Here is a 16,465-nt window from a genome sequence, read left to right as displayed (position 1 = left end):
AAAGACATTGGTTATGGCCACCAGAAAAGATGGAGTTGTACCAACAAGTGAGGATTCTTCTCCAAGTTCCAACATGCATGCGTTGTTTGCCTGGCACCACCCACACTTCTGTGACAGCAGCTGGGGGTCCTGCAGCTTAACTCAGTGTGGACACTGCCTATCTGCGGGTAGTGCCAGACCCCACAGGTTAAAGGCCCAACCCTATAAGACCCTTGCCCCACTTGAGACATCATTTGCAAGCCCAGATGGTCACCTACGCTCTGACCCACTGGCCACCCGTTCAGAGGTTCTAATGACTTTGGGTTCTATTAATTGGTAGAGTGGCTCACGGAACTCAGAGAAACATGTTGCCTACTAGATCACAGCTTTATTGTAAAAGGTACTAAAATTCAGGAACAGCAGATGGAAGGGGATGCACAGGACAGAGTGTGTGTGGGGGAGGCACGGAACTTCACGCTCTCCAAGCCCCGCTTTCCCCAAATCCACATGTGTTCATCAACCCAGAGCTGTCCAGACCCTGTTTGGTGGTTTTTCTGGAGGATTCATCACACAAGCACAATTGGTTAAATCACTGGCTGTTGGTGATTGCTTCGACAGGAAGCCCTTCTCGCGTTCCCAGACATGGTAGTGGGGAGGGACCGGAAGTTCCAATCCTCTAACCATGTGATTAGTTCCCCTGGCAAAAAGCCGCCCCCCTTTGGAAAAGAGGCACTCTCTGAAAAGTCATCTCATTCACCTAACAAGAGACACCTTGACTGCTGTCCCCACTTAGGAAATTCCCAGAGTTTTAGGAGCTCTGTGTCAGGACTGGGGGACAAAGACCAAAAATGTATTTCTTCTTATGAATACAAGTCACAAGGTCACAGTGACCCCAAATTTCAGTGATAATTTGGTACTATAGCTTTAAAAGGTTTTCAGCAGTTGATTGGACCTTTTTTAAAAAAAAATGTTGGGGCCACACCTCAAGGCATGTGGGCATCTTAGTTCCCCAACCAAGGATTGAACCCACACTCCCTGCATTGGAAGGCAGAGTGTTGATCACTGGACCACCAGGGAAGCCCCTGATGGGCCCTTTTTTGATGAGAATGCTCCTGTGGTGTAAACTAAAGGGTTCAAGATTTCAAAAAGCTGGAGCTGAGCATGAGCCATCTTCTTATGCTGTCTTTAGATCATAACCGACTTTTCCATGGCCCTTGCAAGCCTGAGCTTTCCCCTGAGATGAGTCAGGCCCCAAGCAGCCTGTTGCCTTCCCCTGCTCGAGACCAGAGTCTATTCAGGGGCCGCTGGGCGCAGGCAGCATGCAGGGTGTGCGCGGGTCCACGCCAGCGAGATTAGCGAGAGATGCCTGGGATGGCTCATTGCCGGGTGTGCTCTGATTACAAGAAGTGAGAGGGTTTGGGGAACAAGATAGCCTCGGAGAGAGCCCAGCCACACAACCTTGCCCACTGTGAAACAAGAAATCCATGGACTCCTTTGAATAATCAACGACCCCCAAAAGATGAAGAGTCTTAAAGTGGGATTCCTCAGCCTTGGCGTTGCTGGCATTTGATATGTTGCAGCATTTGTAAATACAACCGAAAATGTCCCCAGATGTCACCAGTGTCCCCCGGACCCCAACATTGAGGGCCAGCTGGACAGGCTGGACCAGGAGCAGGGATGAATGAAATGAAAGTTGCTCAGTCATGTCCAACTCTTTGCAACCCCATGGACTATACAGTTCATGGAATTCTCCAGGCGAGAATAATGGAGTGGGTAGCCTTTCCCTTACCAGGGGTCTTCCCAACGCAGGCATCGAACCCAGGTCCCACATTGCAGGCGGATTCTTTAGCAGCTGAGCCCCAAGGGAGGCCCAAGGGAAGACCAGGAGCAGGGATGGGAGAATGCAAAAATGCAAAAGGACAGTGAAGCAAGAGAAATGGGGGCAGAGAAGCAAGTCCGCCCTCCTGAGACGTCTGCTGGCCCGGTCATCTGCAGTTGTGACCAGGTCACGGGGGCTCAGAGGTGTGTGACCCCCTGTGCTCCCCCAGGGCCAGCGGGTGTGTGAGGCTGAGCTGCTCCGGGGGAAGTGTGGGCCTCAAGCCCCACACAGACGTGCGGCGCGAGCCTTTTTCCCGAGTCAGGAGGTTTATTGTTGAGAAGACTTCCCGTGATGAACAGGGGAAGACTGGCCTGGCTGAAGTCGCGGTCAAGGGGTGGATCTTTTTTTGTTGTCGTTTGCTGTGAGGCTCAGGCATAAAAACTTTTATTAGAGAAGTCATGATTATGTATAGATGTGTGTAATTTTGATCTGATATTCAAATATGCAAATGTTTTCTCTTTTAGTTTCTCAGCTCAGTTCAGTTGCTCGTTCGTGTCCAACTCTTTGCGACCCCATGAACAGCAGCACTCCAGGCCTCCCTGTCCATCACCAACTCCCAAAGTTTACCCAAACTCATGTCCGTTGAGTCAGTGATGCCACCTAAGCATCTCATCCTCTGTCGTCCCCTTCTCCTCCTGCCTTCAATCTTTCTCTACATCAGGGTCTTTCCAGTTGAGTCAGCTCTTCGCATCAGGTGGCCAAAATATTGGAGTTTCAGCTTCAGCATCAGTCCTTCCAATGAATATTGAGGACTGATTTCCTTTAGGATGGGCTGTTGGATCTCCTTGCAGTCTAAGGGACTCTCAAGAGTCTTCTCCAAGACCACAGTCCAAAAGCATCAAGTCTTCTGCGCTCAGCTTTCTTTATAGTCCAACTCTCACATCCATACGTGAGTACTGGAAAAACCGCAGCCTTGACTAGATAGACCTTTGTTGAGAAAGTAATGTCTCTGCTTTTTATTTTTTTAATCAGCTTATTCATTTTAGTTGGGGGCTAATTACTTTACAGTATTGTAGTGGTTTTTACCATACATTAACATGAATCAGCCATGGGTTTACATGTGTTCCCCATCCTGAACCCCCCTCCCACCTCCCTCCCCATCCCATCCCTCTGGGTCATCCCATTGCCCCAGCCCTGAGCATTTGTCTCATGCATCGAACCTGGAATGACGTTCTGTTTCACATATGATAATGTACACGTTTCAATGCTGTTCTCTCAGATCGTCCCACCCTCACCTTCTCCCTCAGAGTCCATAAGACTGTTCTATGCCTCTTTGTCTCTTTTTCTGTCTCGCATATAGGGTTATCGTTACCATCTTTCAAATTCCATATATAGGCATTAGTATGCTGTATTGGTGCTTTTCTTTCTGGCTTACTTCACTGCATATAATGGGCTCCAGTTTCATCCATCTCAATAGAACTGGTTCAAATGTATTCTTTCTAATGGCTGAGTAATAGTCCATTGTGTATATGTACCACAGCTTCCTTATCCATTCGTCTTGTGATGGACATCTAGATTGCTTCCATGTCCTGGCTGTTATAAACAGTGCTGCAGTGAACATTGGGGTACACGTGTCTCTTTCAATTCTGGTTTCCTCGGTGTGTATGCCCAGCAGTGGGATTGCTGGGTCATATGGCAGTTGTATTCTCAGTTGTTGAAGGAGTCTCCACACTGTTCTCCATAGTGGCTGTACTAGTTTGCATTCCCACCAACAGCGTAACACCCTCTCCAGCATTTATTGCTTGTAGACTTTTGGATAGCAGCCATTCTGACTGGCGTGAAATGGTACCTCATTGTGGTTTTCATTTGCATTTCTCTAATAATGAGTGATGTTGAGCATCTTTTCATGTGTTTGTTAGCCATCTGTATGTCTTCTTTGGAGAAATGTCTGTTTAGTTCTTTGGCCCACTTTTTGATTGGGTCGTTTATTTTTCTGGAATTGAACTGAGCTGGTAGATCTTAAGGACACAGAATATTGGGAGTCCCAGATGGGGCTTCTGATACTGACGACCACAACCTGGGGGCTGGGGGTGGGGGAGGCTTAAAACAATACTAATCGATTCTCTCCCAGTTCTGGGACCAGAAGTTTATTGTATTTTCTTTATTTTTATTAAATTAGGTTATTTATCTATCTTTTAACTTTACAATACTGTATTTGTTTTGCCATACATTGACGTGAATCCACCATGGGTGTACATGTGTTCCCCTTCCGAAACCCCCCTCCCAGCCCCCTCCCCATCCCATCCCTCCAGGTCATCCCGGCGCACCGGCCCCGAGCACCCTGTATCATGCGTCGAACCTGGACTGGCGATTCGTTTCACATATGATAATTGACATGCATCAGTGCCATTCTCCCATATCATCCCGCCCTCGCCCTCTCCTATAGAGTCCATGATACTGTTCTATATATCTGTGTCTCTTTTGTTGTCTCGCATACAGGGTTATCTTTCCGATTTACTAAATTCCAAGGCGTCAGCAGGACCGGGCCCCCCGACCCAGGCTCTGGGGGAGCGTCACTTCCAGCTCTTCCAGTTTCTGGGGCTCCAGGTGTTCTTGGGTTTGGGGCCACGTGCCCCCAGCCTCCGCTTCCTACTCACATGGCCTCCTCCTCTCTGTGTGTCCTTCCTCTTCTTATAAAGACACCCAGCATTCTGCATAAGGCCCAGCTAATCCTCTATAACCTTATCTAACTTGATTTCATCTGCAAAGACCCCATTTCCGAATAAAGCCCCCCTCGCAAATATGAGGAGTTGGGATGTGGGTGTCTCTTTTGGAGGGCACCATTCACCCATCCACAAAGCTGGGCCTTTACACATGAGCGGTTATCCCAGGAGTGGGGGGAGTTCACGCAGGACCCCTCGAAGTACAGCCATGGGTGGGGGAGGCATGGCTCGTGGTTGGAAGGCTGAGCGGGGCGGGTGGTCTGGTGGGAACCAAGCTTTGAGCTGGCTGCCTGAGTGCAGGGTCCCGGGGTGTGCATCGAAGCCCCCGAGGTCGTCCAGATGCAGGTTCTGACTCAGCAGGTCCAGGTGGGCCCCACACTGCGCTTCTCACCTGCTCCCAGGGTGTATAAACTGCTGAGCCTGGTCCACGCTTGGAGGTGTGAGGAGCGTGCAGTCCTGTTTCCCAGGAGCCGTCAGAAACGTCCCCAAGGAAGGCCCCTCCCCAGTGTCCACTCAAGTCCCCGATCCCCTGTCCAGTGCCCCTGAGGTACCCCAGACAGAGGCCCGCACACCCCGCTGGGTGCCCCGCGCCAGGAACCCAGTGGAGGGGGAGGGGCGGGCCTGGAAGAAACGTGCTCATGGCTCCGTGTGTGGGGCGGATGGAGGCTGAGCCCGGCCGACGGGCTGTGCCCACAGGTGACCCACCGGCCCCCGCCCCCCGCCAGGCACTGTGGTCCCAGGGGAGCTCAGCTTGAAAACTGCTTCCCCAGCCACCCAGAGGAGGGGCCCTGGTTGTCAAATTAGGATCTGACAGCTTGATCCAGAAGACGGCCCCCGAAGTCAGTTTCACACATGAGGGTCCAGGAGGGGGTCATGTCAGAGACCCCTGGGACAGCAGATAGGATGGAAACGGTGGGGAAGGTCCTGGAGGCAGGCAGCCCAGGCCTGCCTTCTGCAGGAGCGCCTCTTCTGCCCACCCCCCACTCCTCTGTCCCTCTGATGGCATTGGGATCTGAGCCAGGGATTCCAGGAAATGGAAAAGAGCAGCTTGTGCGCCAACATGTTTCCCTGTACCTGAAACCCATCAGCATTTTTCAAGTCCAACCTCAAAGCCAGGGCGTTATTGATGTCCTAGGAATGTCTTTGTAAGCCTCCCAGAGTGCAGGCGGACACCCGGGCTGGACTCGGGAATTGAGGCCCAGGGAGCAGGCCCGGAGGTCTGGCGTCTGAGGAGCCCCAGACTTTCTGTGCGAGGGAGGACTGAAAAGCCACTCTCTGGGGCTGCCTTTCCTGCCTCCAAGGACGATAGCCTCCCCTACCGCGTTTGGGCTGAGAGTCATCCTGGGCTGGGAAGCGCTGGCTGGGAGGTCATTTTTCAGAGGCCATTGCCCAGGGGGCCCCGCGCCCAGGGAGAGCTCCCACACTGCCTGGGAACGTCAAGGCGCCCTCCACACGGCTGTTCTGTCACGTTTGCTCTGTGGGAGGGAGCTCGCGAGACTAGGCCTGTCTGCACCGTGCTCGGCTCCTGCAGGGAGAACACCGTGGGCGCCCGCCTGGATCCCGGGCCTAGGGGCCCCAACCGGCATTTTTCTCCTGGGAAGGCCACACGCGGAGCGGCCCAGCAATGCCTTTGGAGCCATCCCGTGGCTGTTTGCTTTCGTCTGCCGGAGCTAGCTTTGCTCCCCTCAGCGGCGTTGGACAGGGCCGGGGTAGGCCCGCCACCCCTCGCCGGGGGGCCCCTGGGAAGTGCGGGCTGGCCTTGGCCAGGGGACACCGGCATGGCACACGGACCTCTCCGCCATACTCACCTGGCCTCCTGCCCCATGGGAGGACGCGTTGCCCTAGCACTATCTTTGCAAGGCTCCCAGAGTGCAGGCAGTCACCCGGGCCTGACTCGCGAATTGAGACCCTGGGAGGAGGCCCGGAGGTCTGGGATCTGAGGAGCCCCACACTTGCTGGGCGAGGGAGGACTGAAAACCCACTCTGTCGGGCTGCCTTTCCGGCCTCCAAGGAAGATAGCCTCCCCTGCCAACTTCGGGCTGAGTGTCACCCCGGGCTGGGAAGCACTGGCTGGGAGGTCATTTTTCAGGGGCCATGGCCCCTGGGGCCCCGCGCCCAGGGAGGGCTCCCACACTGACCGGGAACTTCAAGGCACCCTCAAAAAGGCTGTTCTGTCACGTTTGCTCTGCAATACTAGGCCTGTCTGCACCGTGCTCGGCTCCTGCGGTGAGAACACCGTGGGCGCCCGCCTGCATCCCGGGACTTTCTCCTTAGGCTTTTAGTTACATCATTTTGCAAGAGGTACGGACTGACATATGCAACACTTAAAAAGACGTTAGTTGAAATTCTTGTTTTATATAAGGCCTGTGCTGATCTACAGATCTTCCTTGGTGGCTTGCTAAGTTGCTTCAGTCGTGTCCGACTCTGTGCGACCCCATGGACTGCAGCCTACCAGGCTCCTCCGTCCATGAGATTTTCCAGGCAAGAGTACTGGAGTGGGGTGCCATTGCCTTCTCCGCCCTGGTGGCTTAGCGGTAAAGAAACTGCCTGCCAAGGAAGACACGCTGGCTTGATCCCTGGGCGGGGAGGATCCCTTGGAGAAGAAAATAGCAACCCATTCCAGTATTCTTGCCTGGGAAATCACATGGGCAGAGGAGCTTGGAGGCTACAGTCCATGGGGTCACAAAGAATCGGACATGAGTTAGCGACTATAACAAACCACAGTGCTGATTTGTGAATACGATGGCCATGAGCCAGGTTCCCTAATTGTCTTCCTTTCCCTTTTCGTGTTGTTTCCAGATGGGGGAAATCAGGTCATTGGCAGGCATCCCCCTGGAGTGATTGCAGCGTCTCTGCTGGTGTTTCATTCAGCATTTGGAAAGATCTGGAAAGTCATCTGCCCCCCTTCCCTAGCCAACAAACCTCTGACAAATCTGTAGTCAGTTTCTTTCATGACTTGCCTGTAAGAAAGAATTGTTCTGATCCTTTAGAAGCAAGATTTTGCTACATTTGAGCAGTAGTTTTGGTAAAGGACTAATTTAGGGTTGCAAAAATATAGATGTCATCTATGTTTTGTCTCTGCCTCAGCATTACTGACTCATTCCTTTATGAGCCCAATTGATACAATAGTTTACAGAGATTCACAAGAATGCTAACATTTCCACTTAACAGAGGAAGACAAACGGGCTGATGCTGCTGTTTAGTCACCGAGTTGTGTCCTACTTTTTGTGACCCCAGGTACTGTAGCCCGCCAGGCTCCTCTGTCTATGGGATTCTCCAGGCAAGAATACTGGAGTGGATTGCCATGCCCTCCTCCAGGAGTTCTTCCTGATCCAGAAATCGAACATGCGCCTGCCTCATTGGCAGGTGAATTCTTTACCACTGAGCCATCAGGGAAGCTGAAAGCCATACTGGGACAGAGACAAATGCAAACAGCCCCCAAAGCAGCTCATTTCCTCTTTCGTCTTGGCAGCTCTGCACAGGGCCGGGTCGTGGATCTGAGTTTGCTCAAAAGAAGAGTCAAGTGACCCTGCCGCTGGGCTACGGAGGCCCCCCTTTCATGACAACCCCCTCACCCCAAGCATTTCTCTCATTTCTTCTTTGCTGACATGTCCCCCTCCGCCGCCGATCACACGTGGCAGTATATCACTGGGTGACCCGCTCTACCTTCATGGCGTGCCACAGCTCGTGGGCATCATATGAGGGTGGGGGGTACATGAGGCCGACCATGACGTCCTTGAAGTGATTGGAAAGCTTCTTCTTCAAGTCTCCAACCAGGTCCTGTGCAGGGAAAGCAAGTACTTGCATTACACCACTTCCCAAGTTTGCGGGGAAAATGGGATAATTGCAGAAAGTCTTCTAGCAGGATTCCCTTCTCCTTGCCCCTTCACATGATAGCTAGTTTGGTTTGGATTCACACGTGTGTACATGGGTTACATGAGAGGATGGACTTGAGGGTTTGAAAATGAGTGATGTGGTCATACCTCCACACCAGACGTCATCTGTATGGATATTCTAGTTACACAATCACAGAACCATGATCCTTCTTTAATCCCAACACAACCCCTCTTCTGAGCCTATAAATAAAAGTTAAAATCTGAAAAGCTTAAAATAAATAAAAGTTGAAACTGAAAGCATTTCAGTAGGGAGTATAATAGTTTTGTGTGGAATTAATGAAATATTAGTCCTTAAAGAAAATATGCATTTTATCATTATAGCAGTGTCTTTTAGTAAAGAGTTCCGGTTATACTGTTGCCAAAAAGCTTGTGTAAATGAGTTAAGTAAGCAGTCTTGGAACTTTCTTCAAATAGTCACCTGAAAAAGAAAAACAAGCATGCTAGATTTTAGCCCTTGAAATACAGGTATAAAGGCGTGAAACTGATGGTTTTCCTTTAGTTTTCATTTCACTCATATAGAGTAGATGTTTAAAAACAAAAAATATGCACAATTTATGTTTTCTAGGGTTATAAAGACATCTGAAAGATTTTTTAAATGTACCATTTCTTGTTAAAATGTACAGTATATATTCAGTTATATGTTAAAATATGCAACAGTTTAGTTATGAGATGATTCACTAAGATAATTCAATAAGGCACAATAAGCTTTGTTACAGTACAAAACAAAATTGTCATAATTTTCATTTTATTTGCTATAATCTGGCAGTATATTTCCTGTGTTTCTTTTTTAGCAAAAAAGGCATCAGCCACAAGGTGTTAATTGGCAACACAGAGAATGTTTGCTCAGGTCAAGGCAGTTTGTCTAATGTCTGGAGTTGTGGCTGGTCTTGGAGTATATATAAGACTTATAAGATCGCCTCCTCATGGAGCTGGTATTCCAGTCAATTCCCTCATCTTTTGCCATCAACTGTTTCTAATTTCTGTAACAGACTGTCCTGGTGTGCTGTCAGGAGGCAGGCAAAAGCAATGATAAAGCCGTTGTGAACACATGAGCTTGTGAAGACTTTGTTCTCCTGCCCACATGAGCTCAGCACATCGTTTTGAAGGAAAGGCAGCAGTGGAGTCAGTGGGTTTTTATTTCTACTTTTTCTCAGACAAGATGGTAGGAGCTGGAGAAAAACAACACACAATCTCTGTTTTCAAGAGGATCCACATCCATAAACATCCCAGACATAATGCGAGTGAAAATGCGAGCTAATGCTTTGGAAGGCTCTGGTCATGATTTTTCACATCATAAGATCCTAAACAGTAGTTCAAGAGGGTTCTAAAAATTCAGGTAAGAGATGAGAATGGCCTTACAGGCCTAGGGACACAAGACAGTCAGACAAGAGAGAAGTTGCTTTGGGATGGGCGTTCAGAAGTCGCTTCTGATAGTTAACTTTATTCACTTTTGCTGGGCCATTAACATTGTTCTAGATGTTTCTGTGAAGGTGTTTTTAGATGATTTATGTTTTTAGATGATTTACGTTTAAATCAGTGGACTTCAAGTCAAGCGAATTGCCCTTCACAGTGTGGGTGAGGCTCCTTCAGTCAGCTGAAGACTTTCCCTCAAGAGTTCTGCCAGCAGCTGGTCCTTGACACCGGGCTCCTACCCCCTCTGAGCCTCCAGTTGGCCTGCGTCTCGGCTGGCCTGCCCTGTGGATTGTGGCCTGTCCACCTCACAGTCATGTAGCTAATCCCTCACATCGCCCTCCTTCTCGGTGGCAGTGGGCATCCTTCTGACAGCGAGGACTTTGCATAGTCAGAACAGCACGAGGGTGACACGTTTCCTGCGGCACGGCTCATGACTTGTCTCTCGGGTGAGTTTACTCTCCCACTGCAGCAAAATCAACTGCGAACTAATAATAAAGATGGATCTGGGCAATCCCAGATACTTTATTTAGTGAACCTGAAAATGTAACACGTCACAATATGTGACATGCAGCTGAGACAGTGATTGAACATCCATTTTAGCTTTAAATATTTATATTAGAAGAGAAACAGGCAGTCAATGACCTAATCTTCCACTTCAAAACTAGAAAGAGAAGAATACATTAAATCCAGTATAAGAAGGGAGGAAATGACAGGGTGGAATGCAGACTGTGATGGATTAATGTAACTGTATTACACATGTATGAAACATATATTCATATATTTTAAATTTTAAAAAAGGAAATGAGAATAAGATCATATTTCAATGAAATAGAAAATAAATACTTAAACTGTCAATGAAATCAAAACCTAATTTCTGAATGTTAATAAAATTCTAATTAGACTGAAAAGAAAAAAGAAAATGCAAAAATATTGGCAATGTAAGAGTAGCATATACATATAAAACAGAAAAAAAAAAGTCGCATACACAAATACTACAGATATTGAAGGAAAAAAGAATATTATGAACACATTTATACCACTATATATATTTTTAGTTGAAATATAATTTATTTACAATGTTGTGTTAGTTTCAGGTGATTCAGATATATATATATATATATATATATATATATGTTTATATGTTCTTTCTCATAATCTATCTCTTAGGTTATTACAAAATATTGAGTAAATTTCCCTGTGCTATACAGTAGGTCCTTGTTGTTTACCTATTTTATATATAGTGATGTGTTTATGTTAATCCCATCCTGCTAATTTATCCCCCCCTGTTCTCTGTGCGTGTGAGTCTGTTCTCCATGCGTGTGAGTCTGTTCTCCGTGTGTGAGTCTATTTCTGGTTTGTAGATAAGTTCATTTGTGTCATATTTCAGATTCTACATATAAGTGATATCATACAGTGTCTGTCTTTCTCTATCTGACTGGTTTCACTAAGCGTAATGTTCTCTGGGTCTCTCTATGTTGCTGCAAGTGGCATGATGTCATTGCTGTTTATGGCTGAGCAATGTTCCATACGCATACCACAGACACATTCCACATCTTTATCCACTCCTCTGTCTATGGACACCTAGGTTGCTTCCACGTCCTGGCTATTGTGAACACTGGGGTGCGCGTGTCTTTTTGAATTATGCCATCATCATAAAGCCTGAAATACTCAGCACCTGTAGGTCATTCCTGTCACCTGGCTGCTGCATCCCTAGGGACCGCCTGTGGCTGTGTCACAGACAGGAGAGCAGAGCTGAGGCTCAGTTCCCTTCTGCACTCCTGATGGGAATAGGAATGGTGCAGCGTCTACGGAGAACAGCATGGAAGCTCCTCAGAAAACTAAACATACAACTACCATATGACCCTGCGATCCCACTCCTGGGCATATATCTGGAGAAAAAGATGAAGATACACCACTATAGTTGAAAATTTAGTTGAAAAGTATAAATTTGTTGACAGCCACATATTACCAAAATAGGACAAGGAGAATTTCCAACTCAATCTAAATTTCCTTATATTAACGAAAAACAAAACCAAACCAGATTTGCAAGTAATCCACCCTCTTTAATCTCTAGACCCAAGTGGAGTCACTTCATAACATCTATGACACATTTTAATGTAGAAGTAAAATCATCTCTACACAGTATTGTGTAGAAAGCAGAGGGTGAAAGAAGACTTCTCAATTTATGCAACTATTATTGTCCTAATACCCCAATAAAAAAAAAAAATTAAATCCAGTGCTGTGCCTCGGTTTAAAGGGCGGCAGATGGAAACGGTAGAATCAGCAACTCTTTGCGAGCCTTCCTCCGGCCCTCAGGGCAGCTGATTGTTTCTTTGACACTGCAGCTCCACCCCTGAGTTTATTGCACTGGATGAATGACCATATTACAGGAATGTTTGCCCCCCTCCCCAAGTCTGTCTCAGGCTTCTCAGGTGGCTCAGCGGTACAGAATCTTCCTGGCAATGCAGGAGAGGTGGGGTTGATGCCTGGGTCGAGAAAATGCCCCCGGAGAAGGAAGTGGCAACCCACTCCAGTCTTCTTGCCTGGGAAAGCCTAAGGACAGAGGAGCCTGGCGGGCTACAGTCCATGGGGTAGCAAAGAGTTGGACATGACTGAGCGACTAAACAACAAGAAACGGCTTTATCACAAATGTTGCCAAATTTGGCCGAGTGCTGAGTGGTCAGAGGTGCAGAGTTTATGGTGTATACCCGGTATAAATGAACCTGTAACAAGTTGAAGAATGAAGGAATGAACGTGGGAGGAGAAAGCCCTGAAGTTACTGATTAAACGTAAAACATACAGGCAATGGCTTGGGCATGGCAAAATCCTCCATTTGATCTTCAGTCACTTCTGGGGTCCCTATCCCTCCCGAATATTCGTAACAGCATCTTCCCCTTACTTCACCTGTGATCGCTGTGGGCTCTGACCCGGAACACCTGCGCCGGTTCCACTGCCCGGTGAGGTTCGGTGCGGCCGCTAGATGGCGCTGGGGAGCTGCGCGCCGGAGCGCGGGGGTGCGCGGGTTCGTGTGTGCGCGTGGCTATAGCACACGGATTTGATAAGGGACCTAGAGGAAGCTGGAGCACTGCGGTGAAAAAGACTGCCGGTGGCGCCTGGGCGGGAGGTGGCCTGGGTTCAGCCCGGGCCGAGCGTCAGCTGCGAAGTGGGCGACTCACCTGTGTGCCCCGTCTGGTCTGTACAGTGAGGACGGCTCCCACCTCAGCGTTGAGCTTTCTAGACAATGTTTGCTCAGGTGAAGTCCTTAACATGTTTTCTGGCTTCTATGAGGCACTGAAAATGTCTTTTTTCCCAAAATATATTAGGTAATTTGCTGTAGGTTTAAAATGGTGGGTACTAGCTGTGTCCTCTCTCCCCTCTTTTTTCTCTCTCTCCACCTCATTAGTTGTCTGTTCCCTTATATATCTCACAGCCTTTCCAGTATCCAGTTGTCAGTGATTCCATGGTCTCTAACTTACGAATGCATCCCCAAATTGACGATTTCATGCCCAGTTACCGCTGCAGCCTCGGCCTTTCGTGGTCATCGCTCCTGCGGTCAGTGCCCAGGCCTCCAGAGCGCCCCGTTCTGCCCTCCCAGCGCACCTGGCAGGTGACCCTGGAACATGCACATCAGCTAGTCACTTCTCTGCAGAAAGGCCCTTCCCCACTCCAAATGCCAGGACGAATTACAGCTACGTTTGTGCAGCTCAGCTCAGAATACAGCAAAGATGCAGGTGTTCTGTGTGACGGTCTCCAGGGCGCTGGATGGGCCCGCGGTGGACACATCCCTGCCCTCACCTCCGGCCGCTGCCATCCCTGCTCCCTATCCGCTCCACCCCGCCGCCGGCTTCCTGCAGCTCCTGGGTCTGCAGGCCCCTCCCTCAGGGCCCCAGCTTCCCATTCCTGTCACCTGCATGTTCTTTTGTTGTCTGTGCTGGCTGCCTACTTCATAGAGCCTGCTCTCACCGTTGACAGTATGCCCCAGCCGCAGCACTGTTTCTCGCCCGGCTTGATCTTTTCTCCAGAGCACTAGTTCATTCTAACATGATACGCGTGCGTGTGTGTGTGTTGCTTCAGTCCTGTCTGACTCTTTGTGACCTACGGACTGTAGCCCGCCAGGCTTCCCTGTCCTTGGCATTTCCCAGGCAAGAATACTGGAGGGGGTAAGGGGTTGCCCTTTCCTTCTCCAGGGGATCTTCCTGACCCAAGGATTGAACCCGCATCTCTGAAGTCTCCTGCATTGGCAGGCGGGTTCTTTGCCTCTAGCACCACCTGGGAAGCTCGCTGTAGTGGTGGCTTGTTTTTCAGGACATCAGAAGACAGTACTTTCATTAGGGAAAACAGATAGTGAGTAACATGTTGAAGTAGCCAAACTTCTCAAGTTCAGAGCGGAGCCTTCACCTGCGTTGTCTAGTCAGTGTTTTAAATGCTCTCCGGAGGGACAGACACAGCGTTGCAGATGCAGTCTTCGCAGGGTGCCTTTCCGCAGCCTGCCTGCTGCTCTTTCCTGTTTGCCAAAGACTCGCCCCAAAGGGACTCCTTGGGCCTTACAGCCTGGGCCTAAACTAGGCTGATGAGTGGATGCCCTTCAAGTGGATCTATTGGAGCTGCAGGTGGGCCGTGTCGCAGCAGCTCCGACAGCTCCACTTAAACTAAAAGTGACATGGTGGTTCCCTTTTCTTTCTTCCTTTCACCTTTACCTAACTGTGTGCGCTCAGGGCAAGACACAGGATGGCCAGCACTCTGCTTGTGGGAATATGTTTATAACTTCTATCACTTTTCCTGCTGTTGTAAAAAAATACTTGCTCTTGAAGCCATGTTGTAGACCTGTACCAAGTGTGACTTAGAAGTTGTCTTAATTCTGCCCACCCCAATAGTCATCGTGTAAACCCTCGGGAAATTTTATGTTACATTAGAAAAACACTTGTGCAAACTGCTTTGTCACTGTGCAGTGGTAAGTAAATGTTTAAAAAACGTATTTACTTATATTGACATGTAGTTGATTTACAATGTTGTATTAGTTTCAAGTATAAAGCAGGGTGATCCGTTATAGGTTGCTGCAAGATATTCAATAGAGTTCCCTGTGCTATACAGTAAAAGTGATATCATACAGTGTCTGTCTTTCTCTATCTGACTGGTTTCACTAAGCGTAATGTTCTCTGGGTCTCTCTATGTTGCTGCAAGTGGCATGATGTCATTGCTGTTGTTGTTTATTTGTTGCCGGTGTTGTTTATCGGTTTTATTTACAGTGGGATCTATCTGTTAATCCCAGACTCCTAATTTATCCCCCGCACCTTTCCCCTTTGATACCATATGTTTGTTTTCTATGTCTGTGAGTCTGTTTCTGTTTTCTATGTAGATTCATCTGTATTACTTTTAAGGATTCTATGTTTAAGTGATACCATATGGTATTTCTCTTTCTCTGTTACTTCTTTTGGTATGATAATATCTCTGAGTCCATCCATGTTGCTCCAAATGGCATTATTTCATTTTTTTTATGGCTGAGCAATATTCCATTGTACATATGTACATATCACATCTTCTTTATCCATCCTTCTGTCATTGGACATTTAGGTTGTCTTAAGATATAAAAGTCACGTCTATTGTATGCTGCTATGGACACTGGGATGCATGTAGCTTTTCAAATTAGAGTTTTCTCCAGATGTATGCCCAGGAGGGGGATTACTGGATCATATGATAACTGTTTTTTTAAGGAATCTCCATACTGCTCTGCATAGTGGCTGTGCCAGTTTGTATTCCAGAATATTACTTCAGGTGAATTTGCCTCCTCTAGGAACCACTGTCAGATTGCCCAGCCCTTCAGCTGGGACAGACCTCCTCAGCCCAGGGGCATCTTGGGTCCCAGGTTCCACTGTACTGGGGAGAACTGCTCTGGGTCAAGGTCTGGAGTGACCGCATCCCTTACGCTGACCAGTGTGTCAGCGGTGTTCCAAGGCTCCTCTCGTGTGTCTCGGGACTAGTGTCAGCAGCTCGTCTAACGTAAAGTATCAAATAGTAAGAAGTATTTGTGAAATGTGCCCAGAACTGTACCTTATTCAGCAGCTAAGAGAGTAATTTCCTCTCATCTTTCTTACTCATGTTCATAAAAATCAATGGTTGGCATACAGGAAATCTATCAGCTCTCCCACAGGAAGGGAAAGCTGGCCTTGTCCAGGTAGAAGAAGTCATTCTGAACGTGAGCAGTGGGGGTCAGGAAGCCATCCCCAAGGTCCAGCAAGCTGACTGGGGGGCAGCCAGAGGAAGAAATGAAGGAAAAGGGAAATTTAGGCAGTTTGTCGGTGGTTTTTTTTTCCCTGTTAAGTGTACCCTAATGGGATTTTTTTTCCTCCTTTGTATTTACAGGCAGAGTGGACTTATGTGAATGCAGTTCCTGTTCTGTATCAGACCCTGGCTGGACCCGGTCCCTGACTCCAGGAGGTGAAGGCTGAGGGGCGGGAGGTAAGGTCAGTCCGCACACCTGGCGCGGAGGGAGGGGCAGAGAGCCAGGCCTGTGCGCCGGCAGCAGAGGATGTGGTGTAGCAGTCTTGGGGGTGTGTGTCTGGGGTGGCCTGAGTGTGTAGGTCCCGGGGAGAGAGCACGGAGCCCTGGCCGCTCAGTTTGCAGGCCTGCAGGGCCTC

The 16,465-nt window shown here is 48.6% G+C and overlaps 2 long non-coding RNA genes across 2 annotated transcripts in view; one reads left to right on the top strand and one right to left on the bottom strand.

Moving 5' to 3' along the window:
- Window positions 1–16,465, top strand: part of LOC145505696 (uncharacterized) — a 123,657-nt gene that overhangs the window by 2,997 nt on the left and 104,195 nt on the right. The window contains exon 2 of the long non-coding RNA XR_014053215.1: window positions 16,191–16,286. This is a non-coding gene — a long non-coding RNA (uncharacterized LOC145505696). The remainder of the gene's footprint in view (window positions 1–16,190; window positions 16,287–16,465) is intronic.
- Window positions 12,642–13,868, bottom strand: LOC145505684 (uncharacterized). Its single transcript, XR_014053210.1, has 3 exons — window positions 13,738–13,868; window positions 13,007–13,443; window positions 12,642–12,897 (listed from the first exon to the last, which is right to left on the bottom strand). It is a non-coding gene; the product is annotated as an uncharacterized LOC145505684 (long non-coding RNA).

This window comes from Giraffa tippelskirchi, chromosome 1, assembly GCF_054371585.1.
Source record: "Giraffa tippelskirchi isolate mGirTip1 chromosome 1, T2T-mGirTip1v1.2.pri, whole genome shotgun sequence".
In the NCBI taxonomy this organism is placed as follows: Eukaryota; Metazoa; Chordata; class Mammalia; order Artiodactyla; family Giraffidae; genus Giraffa; species Giraffa tippelskirchi.
This window is presented reverse-complemented; position numbering and strand designations above follow the sequence as displayed.